General features: G+C 37.2%; 1 protein-coding gene across 2 annotated transcripts in view; it reads right to left on the bottom strand.

Moving 5' to 3' along the window:
* LOC131971221 (protein kinase C and casein kinase substrate in neurons protein 1-like) overlaps positions 1-17,146 on the bottom strand; it is a 45,966-nt gene extending 28,820 nt beyond the window's left edge. Inside the window, exons 1-2 of one of the 2 annotated variants that reach the window (XM_059332547.1) lie at positions 16,906-17,146; positions 8,082-8,152 (exon numbers count right to left, since the gene is read on the bottom strand). The gene's annotated coding sequence lies outside the window, so the exon portion shown is untranslated. The other variant, XM_059332548.1, reaches the window with a different exon arrangement.
* Between the last annotated feature and the right edge of the window lie 3,669 nt (positions 17,147-20,815).

Below are 20,815 nucleotides of genomic sequence, written 5' to 3'. Positions count from 1 at the left end.
CTTCCGCACCCTACAGGGAGGTCAGAGGTCACGATCAGCTGCAGGTCATATGGAGCTTGTAGGGATTGAGCATGCTGTCTGTCATCTGACATCCCACAAAAAATATTGTACTCTGGTTGAACCTCCAATATAAGTTTTGACACGAGGATTCATCATATTACATGTGACCAAAATGCTGAAGTAATGGCCTGAAGCTATGAAATGAGCTTATAGCATAGAAAATATTCAACTGAATATAATGAAGGCCAGGTATGCCCATATTTAGGAAGGAAATTACAAAAGTACAAGGAAAAAAACTCAAACTCAATAGTTGCTGTGTGGTAAAAATGCACTACCAACAGGGTAAAGAAGCCAGAACTACGTTTTTATAGACTGTCAAACTTAAAAAAAGAACTTTTAAGTGGATACAGATGTATACAGGAGTGAGCCATCAGTGGTTTCAATGAGGAAAACTGTGCGATCCTGAAACTCAGTATATTTATTGTTAACTTTTAGAGAACCATGGGCTGAAATGATAACAAAATGTCTGTTTCTAGCTAAAACTATTAGATTTAAACATATAACTTGATCATTTTAGCACTCTGTGTCTACCAGAAAGAAGAAGTTGGCTTCTAGCAAGCTAATGTTAGCTATATGTCATGCTAATGTAGCTAATTCTAGCTGATATCCACTTTTGTCCTCTTAAAAGCAGTTTTTCGGTTTGTCAGATTAAAAAAAAACAACCTTAGTTCTGGGTTCTTTAACTTGTTAATAGTGCAATTCATCGCACAGCAGCTTCATTTATTTTAGTTTTATTTAGTTTTTTGCTAGCAGACAAAATGCACTCAATACAAAGTCAATGGAGATGGTTTGTTTGTTGCTTGGTCGTCAGGGTATGAAGCGTGGCGCTTTGTCTCTATGATCACTTAATTAGTGATTACACTTCCATGCTAGCAGCTCTGTGAGCTGTAATGAGCTACTTATTATGATAACATGATCACAATAATAATGTTAACATGCTTCACAAACACAAACTACAGTTGATTCTGATGGGAATCTTGCTGGCTTTGCACTTTGATGACTAGATGCAAAGTTAGAGGATCACCAAAGTCATTGCAGTTCATCCTGAGGCTGGCATAATTATCTACCCCAAATTTCAAAGAAATACAGTCAATAATTGCTGAGAAATTTAGCTGAAAAAACACAACTTTTCAAGGTAAAGTCAGGAGAGGTCACCAAAACATTGTGCCAACAGTTCCACCTCTGGGGAACATGAACGCACCAAAATCAATGGAATTCCATGTAATTGTTGTGGAGATATCCAAAGACTCTCTGTTCTGTCCTCAACATATTATCAATGGTTTTCTTGCACAGGGACGATTTTCTGTGGGCGGTTATGTTCATGTAAATTTCAATACAAGGTTCTTACGCACAGTATTTAATACCAGCTTTAACCAGCAGCAAGAGGCTGTAAAACGCCTACTAAGAATTAAACGAGGCCTTCAGACTGATCAATCAGTGAGCTTTAGTCATGATGACATGACTCACTGTCTCTCTAACCTTGTTTACAACTATGACTACAAATAAGGCACTGTGTAGACATAACTGGAAGCTCAACTCTATGACTAAACAGCTGTTTGAAAGTTTATTTATTTCAGTTCACAGGAGAAATTGCTGTCAGAAGCAACAATAACAGGCCAGTGGGAGGTATGTGCCAAGAACGGTTCAACTCGTAGTGAAAGACAAAATTCATTACCTATTATACAGCCTACTTGAAAAGTAAGCTCCTACAAAGGGGTAAAGATGGAAGTGTCATAAGGTTTCAGTTGTCCAGGGATCCAGAGGTAAATGTTATATTTAATATCTGCTTTGACAAAGTTAGCTTTCTGGCTGCTGGAGCTTTTCCAGTTCTTGGATGGGCATGAAACTCTCCCTGTTGAATCATCAGAACAAACTCCAAGTTAAAGGCGTTGAAAAAAAAAATCTTGTCCACTGACAAAAGTCAAAGATATCGAGACTAAAAACTTTATGACAGCTAATCACAGAGCTTTAAATTCTGTTTAAGACTTTCAAAATGTTATTGGGCCTAATGAATCAAAATGTGATGTTGAAGTTATATCACAGGTTTTTATGCCTTAAAAAGGATCTGCTGATATACAGACGTATTTTTCCCCAATGCAAATCTATGAGGAAAAGTCTTTGTAACACATTGAAATTCCAGTTTGGCTACAGTGAAAAAATGGATTAAAAGCCCTGCGCTCCTAATGGAGAGATGTAGCATTGTACTGTGTGCATTTTAAAATGTTGCTATTAGCATTCACCTGGAAACCACACTGTACCTAAGTACAGATACATTAATCAGGTAAAAAAACGAGCTTTTTGAAAAATATTATCCATCAAACTGTACAGTTATCCAGGAGATGCCTGTGTTTCTCTAAATAATGTGAATATGTACATGTAGCTACCTTGCTGAACCACCCATGCCAGACACTTAGGCTACGTTTACACGAGGACGGTCTGAACAGAAGACGCAAAAGTGGCGTCTCGTCTTCACTTTTTATTCCTCGTTTAGACGAGCGTTTTCAGGAGGAAATCTGCTGCATACGGTGACGCTAAAGTGTGTGAAATTCGATTGTATGCAGCCAGGCGGCATCACTTAAAGCCATAAGAGCATCTTTGGGCATGCAGAAGTTTTCACGCCACACATTTTCATCAGCTACTCCTTCCACAAAGTTCTCCACCATCACTAGATCTCCCAGGTCTCGTTCACAGCCGTCTGGCTCACCTCCGACGAATTGCTGCATCCAAAATGTGATAGAGGTAATTCCAGATCCTTCTCTGTTCACTAATACTATCTGTACATATCCTGTACATTTGGTGGAAAGACTCCTGTAAGTTTATTAGAGCTGCCAGAGCAGCTTGAAGGTCCGACGCATGGAAATAATCCCACGTTTGTTTATTTCCTGTACTGGAGCATGTATGTGACATAAACACATACGTGACGTGAGCAGATCAGATCAGAGTTTTGTGTCTTGTCAGTGTAGACGACACGCTACGGAGGAGCGGATTTAACTTTTCCACTTTGGAAGGTGGTTTCAGATTTTTGCGTCTTTAAGCCCCCAAAACGCCGTCACCGTCTAAACGAAAGGCACTTCCGATAAAATATTTTGTCGTTTTCACCCGCGAGCGTCCTCGTGTGAACGGGGCCTTAGTGAAGATATCTTTCAAAAAATCCCTCTTCAAGAACAGATAAACAGTGAGAGATCCCAGACAGCTGGAAACAAACAGAGGGACAGAGACATAGACAGGGGATTCAGTTTAACAGCCACACAGGAAGAGACTACTGAATGGATGCCGTCTGGAATCAGATCCATCTTCAAACTGGGCTGCTGAGCGAATACATGCATTCTACAACAGGCAGCACCTATAGACAAATGCACAGTTGAGACCGAGTTGTGATTTAACACAGTGTCCCGAGTGCTGCTGCAGTGGTTATGTAACCATGGAGCCTCTTGCCACAAGCCTCCTGGTGACAGTGTGGTGAAGACAGGGGGGAGAAAAATGGCCGGGGGAGGGCAGAGAGAGATGGACAAGAGAAGCAGAGCAGAGCGGACGAGGGGGAGACAGACATATTGTGATGGGTGGTGATGAAGGAATGAACTGCAGCAGCTGTGAGATGGAGCAGAAAGAATGGAGGATCTGGTTCCAGTCCAGTTTTTCCACAAGTCCAGGCAGAAAGAGGGAGCAGAGGAAGGGAGGGAGTAAATCAGCAAGGCAACAGTCAATCTGGGAATGCTGCTCTTTCCGCCTTCTTGCCGTTTAGCTGCCTGATGCTGCACTGAATACTGATGGGCTGCCTTCAAACACACCGCCTGCTCAAGTGTGTATGTGAATTTATGAGAAGTGGTGAGAGTGGGAGGTGGTTATTGAAAAGGAGAGAGTGCTACTGATTACTTTAACTAAAAAGGGATTCACATATCTCATATCTTGAAATATTTCTAACAAAATCAATTTTAAAAATAAACAACTGGTTTTAACTGCCCCTATCAACAGTGGAACTTTGCTTTGCTTTTTTTTTTTTTAATTTTATTTAAAAAAACAACAACCCCATGCAAGGCTTGTTTGTTACAGTTAATTTAAAACTGCTAAATAAAATAATGTCATACTGACTTTACAAAACTTGAAGTTCCTGATAATCAAACTGTTTGTACATGAAAGGGGATAGGAGGGGCTGCTTACATAGCAAAATGAAAAGCTCTGACTATCGGCTGGATTTCACTTTGTCATTGAGAAGATGAAAAGAAGAATAAAATACAATTTAAAAAGGCTATAAGTTCATTATCACCATCTTAACTTAGTTAAATTGCACGAAGCAGAGCGTAGAGCTGAGACTTATGGGAATACCTTTAGTTTTGTAGGTATTTGGTGATATAAATTACTGGCCAAATTTACATCTTGACCTAACTAAATCAGACAATGATCAAAGTTGTTGCACATCATCCTAATTCCATGGTCATCAATCCAATAGTCCAATAGTAAATATAAATATAAACTTCATTGTGGGGCTGGAAGAAAAGTACGGGGATCACCAAAGTCAGTAACTTTAATCCTCTCAGGACTATGAACAAAATTTCACGACCGACCAACCAACGTTGCTGTCTATGGAGCCACAACGCTAGCAAGGCAAGATGTTTATATGACAAAAAAAGAAAAGTGACTAGGCTAAATTATAGTTTCGGCAAAAATTGGCAATATGGGTAAAGCATGGCTGTAATCTGCCAGTAAACAGAGAAGAAGAAGAAGAAAAACTTGTAAACAGGAAACAACACGAGTCAGCTTGGACACCTTACATATGTCTGATGAAAAATGGAGAAAATGAGAGGATTTGGTTGGATTAGGCAAATTTTTTTTGCTGGTTCATGTTAACCAGAATTGGCTATGTCCAGAGACAAAAGATAAATGAATACATTATCCTGGAAGACACCGCCTGCAGCGACTGACGAGTCATGTGTTCTCTGTCACTTGTTCAATAAAGGTGTTACCATATCCCATTATGCACATAAACTCTTCTCTGAAAAAGGCAAATCTTGCACAATTGAGGAAATTAATTGTATTTTGCTGTTTAAACCAGCTTTTCTAATGCAATACTTTAAAATGCGGATAAAAATTGGTCAATGTAAACAAGGCTGGCATCAATGCAATAAAGATCCCCTTCATACGGATAAATATGATTATGATGACTGACAGGAGAATCGAGGAACAACACCAGTTTCCTCAGAGATACGTCAACTAAATGTTCAGACTATAATCACCTTACATCTCTATTTATAACCACCTATAATAGCCAGGGGCTATTTAGGTAGATTAACTGACTGATTCCACTGTGTGACCAGAGAATGAAGATCTGAGACTCAAATCACACCTGAGTTACAAATATCAACACTGGACTCACAAACTGGACCTGTTAAGAGTGAGAGTTAACTCACAGAAAAACAAACATCTGACTGCTTGAAGACATAACTCAGCACTTAAATATCATGGGTTGAATTGGCACATATTTATTGGAAGCAGTCTTGACAGCCGATATTGCCAGTTTGGCGTGAAGAATGGTGGATATCAGGAGCCAAACTAGTGCTGCTGGTTGTTAAATAAAGAAGGAGATAAATAAATAACTCTGGTGTAAATGTTTCCATGTAGGAATTGGCTAACCAGCCTGGAGGCATAAACAAGCCCTGGAGCCTGGGCGACCTCCCCAGCTGGCACAAGGAGGAAGCAGTGATCAACTCAAAATCCACTTTAAGAATTTAAAATATCACTTTCCAAATTTTTATAGGCAATGCTGCAAAGTGTGGCTGACAGTTATCAAATAAATAAAATGTTTGGTTTTATTTGATTTCTTGCATTTGGAACATTATTTGTGTCTGTGCTGCAACGATGACTCTGGACTGAAACACATGAATTCTACTTCCTTTTTTCACAATACAGCTGTTAATTTGTAAAATATAGAAGCTTTAGATAGAAAAAATAATAACGACTGTATCGAGATTTTTTTAAATTAAAGCCTGGACAATATACACGGTCGCCCATAAAGTTGTAATAAAATATTTCTTCCCTCTTTCCATGAAATGATTGTGACAATGTGATTTATTCTTGACAGATAAAGTTTATATCTTTTCAACACTTTATTAATCAATCTCTCCCAAACATATCACAGTGAAAATGAAACCACAATTAACAGAGGATTGTGTCTGAAAACAATATTATTCCAACTTTATGGGCGACCTAGTATATAATGAGGAAAATTATGCTTGGGGTAATTTTTTATTTATTCTTGGTCAGAAGTTGGCTGATGTGAACATACAGTACTGATGATTATTTAGCTTTTCATTTCAATTTTTCATTTAATTTATTCTTTATTTTATAATTTTATTTTCAATGTAATATGCTGCATGTATAATGTCTTCTCAGTACCTTCACATAGTCATATCAGTGCAAAATCCACACTGAAAGGTCTATTTTCATTCCAGCCACCAGATGGTTAATCAGTTAATTTTTCCCTCTTAAATCATCATCAGTCTCTTGAAAACCATATCAGTCAGGCTGTATTCAAAATCAAGCCATTACCAGACTAGGTGATATCTTTTAGCAAAATATTAAATAACAGCGTGTTAATATTATGAAAATGCAGAATCCAATCAGTCCTTAATAAAACATCTGAAAATAAGATGATTAAAAACTAGAAATCCCTGATTCGATGAGCCATTTTGTGGTGATCTAAAATGAATAAATAATTAAAGAAGCATTTCTGCAAATCAGAAATGCAAAATGATCTCAGCAGCATATTTGTGGACAAAAGGTAATTACCGCACAAAATAATGTCTGGACTGACTCACAGGTATATTACTGCTCCTGAGTAGCTTCTAAATATTTCAACTTTGTTTACAAGGTTTAACAGTATAAACCAGGGGTGTCAAACTCAAATACACAATGGGCCAAAAATTAAAACTTGAATAAAATCGCGGGCCAACATTGAACAAATAAACCTTTTAATATATACCAAACATGTTTTGCTTTAACATTAAATATGGAACCAGCAACGCTTATAAACATACAATATATAACTAAATAGTGCAGACATGCAAAATCAAATTTCAAATAAAAACACATCAATGTCATTAATTTATTAAATAAAAATTAAATAAAAATCGTATGCCTCTTTTCTATTTGCATCCTTCTGATTTAAATATCAAAATAAAGACAGGTTAATACATTTAAAAATAAAATGACAATAATAAATCTAGTATTAGCGGTAAATTTGCCGTATAATACCGACGGGTCAGCTTTTATAGTACTTTTATTGCCTCGCAATAACAATTTGGCCCGCGGGCCAGAGTTTGACACCCCTGGTATAAACCCTCAGGCTATATTTTTCTGACCCAGCTTCCTCTCACAGTCCAAACTGCACAGGATCCCTGGAGAAGCTTCACTGAACTGGGCCATCATGTACTGATGAGCCTTCTTGCACATACAAACAACAGTCTTTCCTCATCAAATAGCTGCTTAGGCTGCCTGCTGCAGAGAGGTTCTGCCATAATGCACACAAAACAAAGATGTCAAATAAGGAAATCAATAATCACTCCTGAGTTATTATTCTCTCAGCGACATGGTTAGAGCTGCTCTTAGTGAGGTTAGACAGGCGCATGTTGAGTTAAACAACAAACACAAATTATTAAGAGAGTCTGAATGTCATTATGACCCAAAGAGAGATCAGTGGTTACAACCGAGTGCAGCTAAGAGAGCTGAAATGTAACCCTACAGTAGCGGTGTAATCCTACACATAATACATGCACAGAGTAAACCACATAAAGAAGAATTCGATATAAACGTCTTGAAAAAGAAACAAAAATGACCTCCGGTTAGCTCGCTGACAGACCGGAACGCCCTCATGAAATATTAACACCCCTGACAAAGAGCTATTAATTACTGCAAGTGGTGAGTTTAGTATTATACATTATACAAAAGGTCCTTAAAAAGCACTTCCTGTGAAACCTGAGACTATACTGAAACCCTATTTCAGCAAAGCACAAACAGGTAAAACTCACCTTCTCCACCAATGGGAGGTCAGGTTTCCATAAACCTTAGAGACAGCAGTCGGTCCCCTGCAGGAGATCACCTGTGGAGATAAAACACGAGATGTTGGGCTGAGTCTTTGGAGCATCATGTAACAGTGAGTTTAAGTGCTGCTAGATTGCTCTTAATGGATACACAAATGAAAATCAACCCAACACGTGTCAAAACACCAATTATATTAACAGGGGCGAAGATCTTAAGAGATTAGTTGAATTTCCTTTTTGAACTGTCAAAATCAAGGGGAGATCATTAAACTGTCACACTGTGGGAAGTGATTTATTAGCTTCCTCTGTTTCTTTATAGTTGTATATTAATACAGCAGCTCGGCAGAATAAGAAAAAAACTGTTAAAAGAAAAAGAAAAGGGATCAGGTTAAAAATGAAATGAGCTCTCTAAACACAGTAAAAGGTAATGCAGTGAGATTATTTTGGTGTCTGCAATGATTGTAAACAACACAACACAGTGGTATGAGAAGAGCATAATGTACTGTACAATGTATATATTCAGCGTTCATAAAAGAAGCACAACCTTTCTGCTGTCACTAACACATAGCACATTATTACGGTATGCAGCCCATACGGAGCACAAAATTCAACACATACTGCTCACACACACATGACAAAACAACATATAGAGAAGTATACAGGATAGATATTAAACTTCAAAAAGGCAGAAGCCTCTTTATTACACAGCTGTTGCAATGGGTTGGGTTGTATTAAACAGCAGAATCGTTTGATTGTAAAGATATAAATGTTACAAAAATCTGCAGTATTTTACAACAACTGATATATCATATTTAGTGAGAGCAAATATTTTAGCTGTCTTCACTTAAGTCACTTTTTTTTTTTAACTACTATGACCTGATTAGAAGATCCAATTAGGATTTAAACATTTCATTGTTAAACTTTTCATAGATTAAGTGTGCAGGTGTTACCTTTTCTTTTATTGATGCTGTTTTCAACCTTGCACCTATGTGATGTGTGTATAATTATTTGCTTTAGATTTAACATGTTGAATTTACATAAAATATACCTTAAGGAGAAGATTCTACATTGAAACAATCTGTGGTTTGATACACTTAAAAGCAAAAGCAAAAGAAAAGCAAAGTTTTTTACAATATTTTTGGGACATTTTACAAAATATTAAAACAATGTGATAAAAAAAAACAGTAATGTGGATATAATTACTTATTAAAACGGCAGATAATAGAACAGCTAGAACAGTCTTAAATCACTTGACTGCACTAAAGACACAGCCTTTGAACTAGGAAAAGACTTATTCCTAATGATATCCAAATCTAAGATGATAACATGTCTCATATCATATCATATCATCTTGCCCTACTTTAAAACACTTGAGCTATAGCTTCATCTACTTAAAAATAACAACAGAAAATGAAGAAAAATTGCCAAACATTTACAGGCTCCAACTTCTCAAATGTGAGGATTTGCTTCTTTTCTCCACTTACTATCATTATAAATAGATGATCTATTATTATCCAGTTTGGACGAGAAATAAATCAGGAATGAAAATAATCGTTAGCTTCAACATCATATCATCATAAACAGCCATCTTGTCTTCTCTTTAATATCTCGACATGACTAAATAAGACTATGACTTCAGCTTAAATCTCTCTTTGATATTGTAATTAGAGAGACACAAGTTATTCTCTTCTCTGCATTTATCTCTGTTTAAATCATGTATGAAGTGTGACTAAATCTTTCTCTCTGTGCAGGGTTTGCCCCACAGTGTGTGTGTGTGTGTGTGTGTGTGTGTGTGTGCTGGGATATGCTCTTGCTGCACGTCATGAACAGGATGAGCAGTTTAGATAACAGATGGATGGGACTAAATTTCAAGCAAAGACCAGTGATGAAGCAGCCCACCCATCGAACGAAGCAACCTGAGATGTGGGCACCATGGGATGCCTGACAGAGTCCACATCCAACAGATTCTGGCACAAACGCATGTCAAAATGCTGAGTCATGGTCACTTTATGCCACTGGTGTTTTTTTTTTAACTGAAAGATACAGAGATCAGCAGTCTCCAAAAGAAGAAAGCATCAATCATTGAACAGCTAGTTGCAGTTTTCTGATAGAGGTGAAATGAAGACTCGAAAAATCAATTAGTCAGTTTACGGAAAATTGAATTGAATGTATTATTAACTGATTCTTTTTTTTTTAAGCAAAGATGCCAAAAATGCAACATGATCTCACAGGAATCCGTGAAATAGCCACGGATTTCGCTTAACTCAAAATCCGTGGAATAGCCACGGAATCGCTCAAATTTCCGTGAAACTGACACGGATTTCGCTACAATGCAAGTTAATGACAGTCATATCCCGTGGCTATTCCAACATACAAAGTGATTATGTACATTCACTGAGTGAATATTTAGAAAATAAAACATATATTTCTCGCTAGAAATGTGATCAAAATCCATTTTTATGCAGAAACTAAGTCAAAATATTGATTTTTCATTAAAAATGAGAGAACTGTCCGCCATGTTTTTTGTTCTGACCGCTGGGACCTTGAAAGTCACGTGACTTGGAACAAACCAATAGGAACAAATATCCATGGAATAGCCACGGGATATGACTGTCATTAACTTGCATTGTAGCAAAATCCGTGTCAGAGCACGGATTTCTGTGAGACCAGGTTGCAAAAATGGTATAGTCCTAGCTTCTTGGATGTGAATAATTGGTTTCTTCATCATCTATCATGAAAAATTTATTTTATTTTTTTGGAATATAGAGTGCTAGATGGACAAAATATTTGTCCAAAGACCAAATTATTAAACGTTTGAATAATTCCAGCTCCTTTCTGATCACACATTTTAGCAGAACACAAACCATGATGAACTGCCAACAAGGCTTCATTAGATCATGAGTTTGAATATGTCCATGAGGAACACACCCTCTAGTGTTCAAAGCAATGACCTGAAACTGCTGCACTCTGAGGTACATTCAATTATCACCAAACAAAAAGAAATCCCGTTGACTTTGTTAATGTTTAACCATTCGCACCACTATTGATCTCAACTCTAGCACATGATTCATCCCCTCAACCGGCACACTGGGACTCCATTTTGAGTTGCCCAAAAGATCATGACACACACTGACTCAGTGCTCTGCCTCAGGTTGAGCCTCAGCTACATGATGATGACAAACACTGACATGTTGAGCTGACACTGCATGGAAACCACCTGGTAACATGGAGCTCATTCATACCTTTCTACAAAAAGAAACACACTTATTTGAGAAGTAAACTGGAGAAATATTACCTACTGTTGTGCAGCCAACAGTACTATTGTTGAGTCAATAGTAAAAGATGATAAAAATACCCTCGTTTCATAGTATTTTAATGAAATAACTTCCTCTATTTATCTGCCGTATAAAATCAAGCACCTGTAAAGTGGTTCATAGATAGAAAAACACAATGAGATTCTTTTAGTGGCATGAAAGGACGCTTTTGCTCCAATGTCATACATCTTCTCCCAAGGATAGAGCCTTGGCTTGTTTGAGCTCTCCTGCACTCAGAGAAATGAGACACTCCAGATGCCCTTCAGACTCTCTGTTCTTACATTGCCTCTTTTTTCACACCTTGTCAGACACCACTATCTCCTCTTTTCACGGAGGCACAGCAGCCTTTAACCCTTTCGACAACAAACACATTAAAGAGGATATAAAAAAAAGCAGCCTCACTATTTCACACATTGTCATCTCCCCCTCACACGGGGCGTCTCAGGATCAGCCACAAACACCACAGACTGACGATGTAACACGGAAACATAAAGGTCAGCAACATGAGGTAACACCACATTGTTCCATGTGACATAAGACTTCTAAGACACGAAGAATCAGATCAAACTGAAACCTATTTTATAATATTATTATTATTGACGCTGGTTTGAAATCTGAGAAAGTGATTTGCAAATATTCTTTCCCCTGTTTCCTAGTAGGCCTTTAATAGTCACTCACTGGATGTAGACTTTCATTATCAGCCTGCCACTGGTTGTATGTTGCACCGTTGATTCTCCTGCCCTTATTATTATGTACACTCCCGGTCAAAAGTTTTAGAACCCCCCAATTTTTCCAGTTTTTTATTGAAATTCAAGCAGTTCAAGTCAAATGAACAGCTTGAAAGGATACAAAGGTAAGTGGGGAACTGCCAGAGGTAAATAAAAAAGGTAAGCTTGACCAAAACTGAAAAATAATGTACATTTCAGAATTATACAAGTAGGCCTTTTTCAGGGAACAAGAAATGGGTTAACAACTTAACTCTATGGAGTCTTGGGCTATTTTGTCCATTTTTGAATTCTTTTCATGTCTTTGTAAGTCATTTTGTTTCTTTTTTTTGGTCGTGTTGTGTCTCTTTTAGTCATTTTGTGTCTTTTTTTTAGTCCTTTAGTCCAACATAAAATGTGATTTTGAATCTTTTTTTTATTTTCAAAACACTATCATGCTCAATAAAGAATTTTAAATGTTGCAAATGTGCATTAATTTCAGAGTACACTGAGACATTAAACTACATTATTTTCAATTAAATTCTGGAAAAGTTGGTGTGTTCTAAAACTTTTGACCGGTAGTGTATATGTCTATGTATTATTCTGAAAATTAATCTATATTCGATAAATAGAGCCAATAATATGAATCTGAATTGCTTTCATTGATACAATAGGTGGTGGTTTGCGGTCCATCAATAAACATACATTGTATATACACTGCCAGGTGTGATTTGACAGATTATGCCAAAGCATTATATTTCAATTCTTAGGCAAAACTCTCAAAAAGAGAGAAGTATTTCTGTTAATTTGTTGATGTACGATGTAGGTTTTAAATAAATTTGGACTCTGAGTAAATAAATAAAAAAGAATGCATACAATATTGAATTCAGAGATCATATTAAAGCGCACAAAAATGTATAAGGCTGAACATTAACCTACTGGAATATGTTAAGGGGTAGAGCAAGGTTTAGAATTAATATGTTGAGCCCCTAAATGCATGTATGAGAGTTTGTTTAGAAGATAACATCTTCTAGTTTCTGCAGTTGTGCTAGCTTAGCATGTGGCTTAAAAAACAACTGAAGCCACATCAGTTAAAATAAACTTGTCCTCTACTAGAAAAAACAAATGAACATTTAAAAAGTCTGAATTGACTTTGTTTTTATCATATTAAAAAAGTGCTGTCAGTTATACTTGGTGAGAGCTATAGAATATTAAAAAATCTATTTTGTTAACTTAGCCTTTCTTACTTTCAGATGTGCAAAAACTAAAGATTATTAACTTCTTTTCAAAATACAAAAATGTGAAATTACTGGTCATTATATTGGTGACGATTACTGGTGATTGGCATAAGTTGAAAAAACATTTTACATCTGTATAAGAAACACAAGAGTAAAGAACAAGAGGAGGTGAATCTCAGCCAAGAGGAATCAGTGTCATGTTTTAACACACATGTACTGTGATACGAACAAAGCAACCATCACTTCTCAGATGTATTGCACCTATTCTAAATATTTCACATTAAACAGAAGAACCAACAACCACATGACAGAAGCTTGAACCGCAGTGCTTCACTGCCCACGCTCCTGTTAATCCTTTGTCAGTTATTATGGACACGGGCCAAAAAGAAAGCAAACTGAAGAGGAGTCGGATTAAAAACAACCTAAAACCATTTAGCAAAAAACTGCAAAAACTATTCCATTTTTACCTTCGGGGTTAAGCTTGTGATGCGCTATCACTGTGCTCCCTGTGGTAGATAACAGTCATGTCACAACTAATGTTTTCTATTAAAGGTTAAAGATAACCACAGATCAAGCCAGTTGTTGCGTGAGTGCAAATCATAATTAAATTCTCGCAACATGGCTCCTGAGCGGGAAGATGTGGCGTCGCCATAATCAAAAACAAAACAAGTCAAGCCTGGAGACACAAAATGAATGGTACCGTGGACACACTGCAAGCAAGCACTACAGGAAGTAAGAGGACACACTTGTGGCTTTAGAAAATAAACACACAGCTTCAAAGTGAAAGGAAGGCTAGTTTGTGACTCAATTAGCAGCTCGCTGCCTCTCAAGGACACGGACAAGCAAACACACTGCACACAAACAGACCCAGACACAAAAAATGCACATAAATAGAGAAATCTAGTTGTGACAGCACCTGTGAGGCTTATAGTAGGGCAGTTATTATACTAGGGTGAATAGAATATCTGATTTAGCCATAAAGGTTGGGAACCACTGAATGTACCCTCATAAATGGGTCATATGAAATCTTGCAAAATATGACTTGCGAAATATGACTCAACGTTGTGAAACGAGGGTTTCAGTACAAAAAAAAAAAGCTGCTTCCATATAACTGTTGTACATTCTAAGTGGCATGACATAGAACGTGCCATACAGTCATGGAAAAAATTATTAGACCATTGTTTTCTTCAATTTCTTGTTAATTTTAATGCCTGGTACAACTAAAGGTACATTTGTTTTGACAAATATAATGATAATAACCAAAATCATTATCAAGAAAATCATGGAAAATGGTTAGATATCAGCTCTAAAATTAAACTATTATGAGCTATTTTTGTTGTTATCATAATATTTGTACTAACAAATGTACCTTTGGTTGTACCAGGCATTAAAATTAACAAGATATTAGAGAAAACAAGGGTGGTCTAATGTATTTTTCCATTACTGTATTTACAACGTTCTTTTAATTTCACAGGGGACTTAAACACCAGTCTCCTGGGTAAAAGTCTTGTGTGTTTTGATCCACCCAACCTCCCCAAACTCCCTGTGCGGACTTTTTCTCTTTATACTATGTTGCCTGACTTCCTCCTTTGGTCCTGTCATATGCACTACAGCCACTAGAGGTCGCCACTTAACAACAAACCTTAATATGTCTAATATAAGCGATTGGCTCGCAATTATGCAGGTTATTTATTAATTATAGTGAATTGCCTATCATAGGATTGAGTATGAAAAGTGAATGAGGACAGCCTGACCACTGAGGGAGATACACAGATAGATAGATAGATAGATAGATGGATGGATGGATGGATGGATGGATGGATGGATGGATGGATGGATGGATGGATAGATAGATAGATAGATAGATAGATAGATAGATAGATAGATAGATAGATAGATAGATGTTGGATGGATGGATGGATGGATGGATGGATGGATAGATAGATAGATAGATAGATAGATAGATAGATAGATAGATAGATAGATAGATAGATAGATAGATAGGTAGATAGATAGATAGATAGATAGATAGATAGATAGATAGATAGATAGGGATATTTCTGCCGTTGATAATGTCTCAAGGAGTCCCTGGTGATGCACCTTTAACTTGTCTCCAGTGAAGCAAGGAGTCTGCTAATAAATAGCAGGTACTCTTTGACTCCCCTTTCCGCAATACAATTGGATTACCCCCCTGACAGTATGATCGTCTCCTCTCTGCAGCCTCGTGTCAGGCTCTCTTGGGGGCACCTTGGCTGCTGACAGAAATGCACTCCAGCAAACAGTGAATTCAGCACCGCGGACAGCTCCAAAACAAGCTGAGGCGGGCACGAGCGAACTGTCTGTCATCTGCTACGTCACCATTACAGGCTCCAGATGAGAAAAAAAAAAAAAAACACACATCAGCCCTTTAACCAGTCATGCATTCTCTATGGAGAGTAGCATTTCAGCACAGCTGGATGTTTTGATGGAAGATATGTGACGCCCAGTTCCAAGAAACACCAGCAACAACATGCCTAACGCATCAATGTGGCTATGACAGTCAGCTGTAAGCCCGGATGCATTTCAGCTCGGGTGCAGATTTGATGAATGATTAAAAGACCACATGCACCTAATCCCATGTAGAAAACAGGATGCTCCTCCTCTGTGCTGCCGTTAGTTTGACAGAGAGAAAAAAACAATGACGCTAGAGATGGTTTCTCGCTGCGCTGTGACAACCAATTACATAACGAAAGAGCGGAGTGCTCTCATTAACATTCGCGTCCATTTCACCGAGAAATCCTCATAAATACAAAAGGGCGATTGCTGTCTCCTATTCACTACATTGGCACCGATAAAACCCAACATATACATAGAGTCGTGATGATTACCAGATATTTTATGGTCTTGTTTACGCATTTGACGCATGGAAAGCAACATAAAATGGCAATCATGTCCCAGCCTTGACCACCATCCCCATCTACTATAGAGTGCTTAACATGGCAGCAGTCTTTCATATAATATTGACACAGTGATCTCACTGCAGCTGATATTTAAGCAGATAAACACAGCATTTGCTAATACACTCTGGACACTGAGGTCAAATTTGGTAAATTTGTTCTTCCTATCAATTCGAAGGGCGAGAGACACAGCTGCATGGTAAAAACAACACCCTGCATCATCCTGTCATTTCAAAGGAAGTGAGATCATTAGGTAGATTGTGCAAACTAAATGACTCGGGAATCTGGTTTAGCTGGCGAGCAAAGCATGCAGTAGTAATCCAAGATGATGCAAGATGGTCCTCTTCACCCTTGGCGTGCAAACAACGGCACACCATTTAAAAATGACGCATGCATAATTCAAAACTGCTGTAGCCACAACATTGTTTATGAATCTGTAGTACTTGGTCGGTATCGCAGCAGAGAGGGGATGAGACATCATCCAACCGATGAGAAATGGGGCAAGATTCCTTTATACTTGCGTCGCCCTTTGCTGAAAGGATGCTCAGCTTCTCTTCCCAGTGCAGCAATGTGGCAACAACAGCGGACAGACACACACACACACACACAGGCTGACTTACCAGAGATGCTGCTACTGCTGTGGCTGCTGCTGCTGAGGTGCACTACTACCCGACAGCCTATGATGCAATTATTCAGTATTTCCCCTTGCAGTGACAGAAGGTGACCCTGCGTTCTCTCTCTGCAAGACTCTGCATCCACTAGATCACGATGCACGCAGCAAGGGGGAGCTCCACAGCACAGGCGCGCGTCGGGGGGATGGCCCAGCGATTTCCTTTCAATGGACGACAGAAATAGGTTGCAGGGAAACGAGTGAGCTAGTGCTTGTACTTGGAAACCGGACTTTTCAAATTCCCCTCGCAACATTAGCCACATGAGCTTAGGGGAGTTTTGCCAGATGTATCAGCATCTGCAGGGGAGGGGGATTTGCATTGCATTTTTTTTAGGTTTCATGAGCATTAAAGTTTTGTGTAGATCCTATTTGTGCCTGTGGAGAATATATTTTTATTATAGATATTGATCATTTCTAAAATAATATAAGAGTTTCAATAATGGGGAGAGCCCCAAATATGACTTCCACTTACCAACCAATAAGGAGAGTGGGTGGTAAGAGGGGGCGTTGACTCTTTTCTTGTCAATCACGCCCACATTAAACTCCACTGCAGGGGAGGGAGATAGAGTGTTTTTGTCCTTTAGCTGCCTAACAGGCCTACTGAGTCTCAATCCACTGTTCATAAGTACATAAGGGAGGTGTGGCTGTCACTATATGAGCTTTTTTTTTTTTAAATAATCCACAATATTGATATTATCAGTCGATTACTGTGGATATTATTGTGATTTGTGTGTGTGTGTGTGTGTGTGTGTATATATATATACAGTATATATAAACGTATAAAAATAATGATTACACTTGAAACTACACAGAGACCAACTGATTTCGGAGGTGCTATTGTGATATGTATAGAACATTGAAAAAAAAATGCTACCAGTCAAATTCATATTTAACTTTGTTTATTGCACATTGTATCTTTAAAAAAAAGAATTACACTCCAATACATATAGGGAGAATGAGAAAATGTAGCACTGAAATGTTGTCATCTCAGTTTTTTTTTTTGTGTATCATTTTTGAATGACTGATTTGTAGTTTGACAGAGGTAATGTGCCAATTGTGTAGTCTCATAAAGAAACGAAACCACTGAAGCAAACATCTCTGTTCAATCAGGGGAAAGTAGATTCATGTTTGTTTGTTTTTTGCAGCACTGGTTTTTTTAACTCTCTGTGGAGTAAAGGGTCCTGCTAAAGCCATTTAACATCCAACACAAACTGGGTGAAGGGATGAGGTGTTTGTTTTGTGAAGAAGAAGCTGCTGGAGGAGCAAATACCTTAAAGCAGATAGGCTGGATGCTGGCTTTGGTCTGACTCTGAGGAGTAATAGCTTCATGCAAATAAAATCATGATACATACTGTCTATTTGATCACTCCAGTCGCACACTACTGTCAAACTGTTCTTCATTAAAGCTGTGCACACATGCTTTGCTACACTTGAGCACAGTCTCTTTTGCTTGTAACATATTAATGTGGAAAATCTCTTAGTTCGGACTGTCTAACCTTGACCCCTAACCTACACAAAAAACAATAGTCACATGCAAATGATTGAATTCAAATTTATATTTAACTCTTAACGCCAATAGCTCCTTCCAGAACTCACTGGAACTCTTTCTTTCCCCTTCCCTCCCATTCTGCTCCAAGAAACAATGAAACCTCAAAATACAATGCTCTCTGCTGCGGATAACCTTCCCAGATAATATTTAGAGATCTTTCTGTGGAAATAACAAATTCTACCCTCAACTATGTCCTCTTCTTTTTAACTCAAAGGTGTTTAATGACATCTAGTGGCATTAGAGTGGCAGTGCAACGCCCCACTGTAAACACAGTGAAGATATATGATTATGAACATGAGATGCATTGTTCTCTTGATGAGGCGTGATAAAAGTTATATGCAATTTACTATATATAGAGATGTTTTTGGCTTTTTAATTATTTTTTAAAAATCATTTTGGCTGTACATATAGCATCCTAAAATGAGTCCATAATAAAGTGTGTAGCCAAAATACTGCATATCCCAGATGTTTGGCATTGGCATTTTGTAACTGCTAATTAAAGGCTTACAATTATATTATAATTATATATAATTTTATGAATATTTGGGAGTTATGATCAGAGGAAAGGGTTAGAAATATAACTCAATGAGAGTGGAAATAAATATGAAAAATAGTATTGTATAGAAGTTTAAAGAAGGGGACATATTTTCCTTTAAAAATAACAAGTAGGAGTATTTTTTGATCTTACGCTGCACAATTCATAACATGTTTCATATAGAATCGGTGGTATTCGGGTTAAAAAGGTATTTAAATCCAACCCTCCACAATCAATGAATAAATAAATAAATAATATCAAAATAATGTAAAAATGTACTGAATCAATGTTACTGCTAATGATTTAGACACACTGGATAGCAAAAAATAAATTTCCCCTCACATTTATTTTTTTTACAGACAATGTGTTTATGGCATAATGTAGACAAACAAAGTTAAAACTTTGAAAATTAATGAATATTATATTATTATATGGCAGTTGTGATCAGGCCTTAGTTGATGGATATATCAATAATATATCATTTTATGACAGTTTTTTGACAGATGATGTTCCTCTATGGACAGCAGAGGGTCAAACAAGGGTCAAACATTTATTGATAAATGTATGTTGTAGCATCATTTATCAATAGAGTACAATATAATGTCATGAGTTTAAAGCACATTTTAAATGACTTGTTTATAAGACTGTTTTGTTGACTGCATCATTTGACTATACTGTCATTGTATTCACAATAGATGTTATCTGATGGAATGTTGTTCTAATGTTGTTGTTCTGTGATCACATGACATGTGTACATGACATCAGAAACATTCTAATTTATGTGCGAAATCAACATTCTTCATTCTTATCTTATTAACCCCAAAATCTCAGTCTGACTTCAACGTCTGAACTGAACGGATTGATACAAATTCAAACAACTCGACTACTCAACGACTACTCGACAACCCGCACCATTCTGTATCCGATACAGGTAATTACTGTTTTGTTTTCTATCTTAAATCAGATTATGTGAACCTGTTACTTACAATTACAACTGGAAAAGCTACTGAAATATTAAACAGTATTTCAGTGTTAATTAAACATGGAGCTGCTTGTTAATGACCCACAAAACGGCTCTAATTTTTCTAGTACAATGTACTTCAAAAATTGTACAAATACTGCAAAACTTTCACAAACATTGCATTATCTGATTAAAATCATTAAGAAAGATTATAAAATGCTTCTTAGGCAGAAAAACAATACATTTTATCCATCTGTTGATATTTGTTGCAGCCTGTAAGAAGCAAAGTGTAACCGGTGTGGGAATTGTAAATATCTGTTAATATGTGACCATGTCTGACTGCCACTTTGTTTGAATTAATGAGTGCATTAAAGTGCTACATTTTTAACTGACTGTAGGCAATTGAAAAAAGTCTCTTTTGAATTTAACATATAAATGTGGTAAATCTCTTAGTTCGGACTGTCTAACCTTGACCCCTAACCTGCACAAAAGATAATTATCACATGCAAATGATTGAATTCAAATCTATATTTAACTCTTAACGCCAACAGCTCTACCCTCAACTATGTCCTCTTCTTTTTAACTCAAAGGTGTTTAGTGACATCTAAAAAGAGTGACAGTGCAAAACCCCATTGTAAACACAGTGAAGATATATCATTATGAGCATGAGGTGCATTTTTCTCTTGATGATGCATGATAAAGCTATGTGTAACTTACTAAAAAAATATTTGGGCTGTACATTTGGCATCCTATAATAAGTCTAGAATAAAGTGTCTTGCCAAAATACTGCATATCCCAGATGTTTGGCAGTGGCA

Source organism: Centropristis striata, chromosome 5, assembly GCF_030273125.1.
Source record: "Centropristis striata isolate RG_2023a ecotype Rhode Island chromosome 5, C.striata_1.0, whole genome shotgun sequence".
NCBI lineage: Eukaryota > Metazoa > Chordata > Actinopteri > Perciformes > Serranidae > Centropristis > Centropristis striata.
The sequence above is the reverse complement of the archived record's forward strand: the minus strand, read 5'-3'. Positions and strand labels throughout refer to the sequence as shown.